The 4,506-nt window shown below is 41.0% G+C and overlaps 1 pseudogene; it reads right to left on the reverse strand.

The window, feature by feature from the left end:
* Nucleotides 1–3,989: 3,989 nt before the first annotated feature.
* Nucleotides 3,990–4,220, reverse strand: LOC119625116 (cytochrome c oxidase subunit 7B, mitochondrial pseudogene; annotated as a pseudogene).
* Nucleotides 4,221–4,506: the final 286 nt, after the last annotated feature.

A 4,506-nucleotide genomic window follows, 5' to 3' on the forward strand; every position in this document is an offset into this window, starting at 1 on the left:
TTTAAGTTTAATTTTGTCTTACCTTATTTTATTTTTTTTGGAGATAGGTTCTCATGTTTTGCCCAGGTTGGAGTGCAATGGTGCAATCATAGTTCACTGTAGCCTCAAACTCCTGGGCTTAAGTGATCCTTCTGCCTCAGTTTCCCAAGTAACTGGGACTACAAGCATGTACCATAATGCCGTTTTTTGATTTTTTGAGAATGGGTCTCACTATGTTGCCCAGGCTGGTCTTGAACTCCTGGCCTCAAGTGCTCCTCCTGCCTTGGCCTCCCAAAGCACTGGAATTACAGATATGGGCCAAGATGCCCAGCCATGCCCAGCTTCTTAAATCTATGAATTTATGCCCCTTGACAAATTTGGAAAGCTTTTAGCCATTATTTTGTTGAGTACTTTCTCAATCATCTTTTGCTTCTGCTTATAGGATTCTAATGATACTAATATTAGATACTTTATTATAATCCACAGGTCCCTGTTTGACTTTCTTTCTTTCTTTTTTTTAGGCTATGCTCTCTCTGCTATTCATATTAATTTCTATTGCGTTATCTTCCAGTTCACTCCTTTCTGCTGTTAATTTCAGTTACTGTATTTTTAAATTTTAGATTTTAATATTTCAGTTGGGTCATCATCCTCCTCCTCCTCCTTCTCCTTCTTCTTCTTCCTCTTCTTCGAGATGAGGTCTTTCTCTGTTGTCTAGGATGGACTGCAGTGGCATCATAGCTCACCACAGCCTCAAATGCCCAGGCTGAAGCAATCCTCCCACCTCAGCCTCCCCAGCAGCTGTGACCATAAGCATGCACTACTATACCCAGCTAATTTTTTAATTGTTTATAGAGACAAGGTCTTTCTATGTTGCCTAAACTAGTCTTGAACTGCTGGGCTCAAGCAATCCTCCCACCTTGGCCTCCTCCAGTGCTGGGATTACAGGCATGAGCCACTGAACATGGCCAACTATTTTGTTTTTTGAGAGGGGAGTCTCACTCTGTTGCCCAGGCTGGTCTTGAACTCTTGGGCTCAAGCAGTTCTACCTCAGCCTCCCAAGTAGTTGGGACTTCAGGTGCATGCCACCATGTCTGGCTGAAACATTTTTTAACATGGCTGCTTTAAAATTTTGTGAAATAATGCTAATGTCTCTGTCATTTTGGTGCTGGCATGTACTGATTGTCTTTTTTCACTGGTTTGAGGTTGCTATGGACCAAACTGTGTTCCCAACAAATTTATATGTTGAAGTCCTAAGCCCCAGTGTGATAATGCTTGGGAGATGGGGACTTCAGGGGGTCATAAGTGTGGAATTCTTATGATGGGACTAGCACTCTTAAAAGAAGAGACATTAGACAGCTTGCTTCCTCTATCCCTCTCTCCACCCTTGTGCACCAAAGAAAGGCCGTGTGAGGACACAGGAATCCAAGGAGAGGACCCTCACTAGACCCTGCTGGCACCCTGATCTTGGACTTCCAGTCTCCAGAATTGTGAGAAATAAATTCCTGTTATTTAACCTACCCAGTCTATGGTATTTTGTTATTGCAGCCTAAGCTAAGACAGAGATCTTTCTAGTTTTTGGCATGATGAGTAATTTTCCATTGGAACCTAGACATTTTGTATTATGTTCTGAGACTCTCAATTTTATCTAAACTTTTTGTTTTAGATGGCTTTTTCTGACACTACTCTGGTAGGGGAGATATGTGTGATGATGATGCCTCTTTACGACAGGTAGAGGTACACGTCCATGTTCTCTACTTGGCCACCATTGAGACCTGAGGGGAGCAGGTTCCTTCTGCCTCCGTTCCCCATGTGGTCTCCACTGACACCTTGGTGGGAGTGACCTAATTACTGCTAGACAGTGGTCAAAATTCTGACTCTTCACTAGACCCTCTGATACCACCCTGGCAGGAGTGGCAAAGGGTGCCTCATTAGTGCTGGAAGGGCTGGAAGTCCAGGCTCCCCACATTGTCTCCATTGACACCATGGAGAGGGGAAGGTCCCTCTTACTGGCCAGCAGAGATGAAACTCTCAGCTATCTGCTTGTCCCTCTCTGACACCAACCCTTTGGGGTTGGGTGTTGGGATACTTTGTTATGGTATCTCTTGAGTGGAAGTTTAGGCTTCTTGACGTTTGCTGATGGGGGTAGGGATGGTGCCACAATTGTTCTCTATGGTATTTGGATGAAGTAGAGTGGGTATCATCTAAAATTCTTGTCTTATTTGGCTACATCTTTCTTGGTCTTTTGCCTGGAGAGAATAGACTTTTGTTGGGGCTCTTTTGGTCTGGAATCACTGACAATATGGGTTGCTGGCTTCCTCCACTTCAAGTCTGGGATAATGAGGCAAAAAGGAAATCAAAGGAAGTCCCCTGTGTGTGGGTTCTCAGGTTCCAGTGTACCTTGTTGGTTTGCTTTCTTCTTTCTATCTTCTGGAGTCTCCTTATGTTTGTATCCAGGTATATATAGTATCCAGGGTTTTTAGTCATAATTAGTAGGAGAAATAGGGAAAAAAATATGTCTGTTCTGTCTTCTCAGAAGTGGAAGTCCCCACAAATACATTTTTTTGTACAAGTACTTTTTAAAAAAAATAAATAACTGCCTGATTTTTCAAAACTTAGCTCAAATTTTACCTTTGATAGTTTCTTCCTTATCAAAATGTCAGACAAACATAAATTTTAGTTTAGATCTTTCAGTTCCAAGGGTAATGTGGGGTCCCACCAAAGTCTGATTTGACGTTTGGTTACCCTAGGCTGTAGGATTAGGTGACAGAATTGGTTCAGACTCAATTATAAGCAACAGAAATCCACTCAAGCTGGCTTAAACAGAAAAGGGGAATTCATTACAAGATAGAAGCCAGGGGCAGGAAGGTAGAAATAAGTTTAAAGACTGGAGGGGCTCTGTCAGAAGACAGATTATAAGGAGGGAAAAACATGGTGCCAAAGAAAAATAATCAACACTTATGAAAATGGCATCAGACCACAAGGTCTAGAATAAAGAAGAGTTCAGACAAAAGTCCCAGGTGACCCTGTGTGTATGTTTACAAGGTACTGCAGGTAAAACTTGGTAGAGCTGAATTCTCTGGTTTTGATTTCCTAGCTTTGAGATGGGTGAGTAAATAGTCATAGAAATCATCTCTGGATACATGGAAGCTATTGAAGATGAAACTATAGATTTTTAATCTCTAGACAAAATTTAATATTCTGGTCTTAGTAGCTGATCAATGCCACATGGCTCTAGATTTGCTGACTATCCAGTAAGGATGTTTAAAGATTATTTTTGATCAAAAGGGGGAATGTTTAGGAGAATTATGCAAAACTTAGAAATAAAGCAATGATATGATTCTATGACATTTTTTTTTATTGTGTGAATTTTTAGTGTCACGCCAAAGCTTTGACTTAAGCGTCACCTAACTCTCTAGGGAAATGGACTTTGTTTACAGAATTGATTAGATACTAGATATTCTATAATTGTGTAAAATGTATAAGATGTGATTCTTTTCTGTCAATAAGGAAGATAATTCTGAAGAAGATGGTTTCATGTTCTTGTGGGACATTAACCAGTTGTGTACAAAACAGCAAACTATAAGAATTATGTTTCTAAATTTCTGAAAATTCTATTTGACGTCAGGAGACAGAAACACACAGTGGTGTACAGGCCAGTCACGTTATGTGGAGAAGCTGGTGAAGATCCACGAACTCCTGGAGCTGCTACAAATCCAAACCCCACTCCCCACATGGCCCAGACCTCTTACAGCCTAATATTTGATACTGGGTTTGCATGAGTCTCTTTGTTGTTCCCCATGTATCTTTTACTTGAGTTATCTTGGGTAGATCTCTGTTTTATCTGCAAGTCTCCTAGAAAACACCAGTTTGTGATCCTAGGTAAGATTTTTTTTTTGAAGAGTTCACTAGTTCTTCAATAATGTCATGTTTTAATGGGTACACAGTACTTTCACTTGGCATCAATTATGAGTTGTTTTCTGAACAATTCAGTATTATACCAGCTGGGCTGCCTACTGATCTCTCCATTCCTTTGGGGTGACTCTGCCAACAGGGGACATGTTCCATTCTATTCCAATTTGTGTTGCTATACATATCCGCACAGCAGTACAGAAAGTGGCTTCACTAGCTCATACAGCATTACTGTATTTGTCATGAAAATCAGGTGTATGCTTCTGGTGGCTCTCCCTTGCCATTGTTCAGACTTGGAGATTACTTAGTGCTTTTTTGAGCAAGGGAAACATTGTGCAGGTGAAGCTAGAACTGTGGAAATGCAGCTGCTGCTTTGGTGCAAATTTGCATCGGGTCCCTCAGGAAGGTTTCTAAGTCCACTGGATCAGTAGCTTTCACTGGTCAAATGGCAGGATTTCAGCTTTTTTTCTTATTATTTTATCTTTCTGGGAGTCCCCAAAATTAACCCTGGGAAGAGTTAATCGAATTGTTTGTAAAGCCTTTCCCCATGCTTCAGACATAAAACCTGCAGAATATTGTGGGCGGATACTTTCTCTAGCAATCCTTCTAGAATTTCAT

The sequence above is a fragment of the Chlorocebus sabaeus genome, chromosome 10 (assembly GCF_047675955.1).
Source record: "Chlorocebus sabaeus isolate Y175 chromosome 10, mChlSab1.0.hap1, whole genome shotgun sequence".
Classification (NCBI taxonomy): Eukaryota; Metazoa; Chordata; class Mammalia; order Primates; family Cercopithecidae; genus Chlorocebus; species Chlorocebus sabaeus.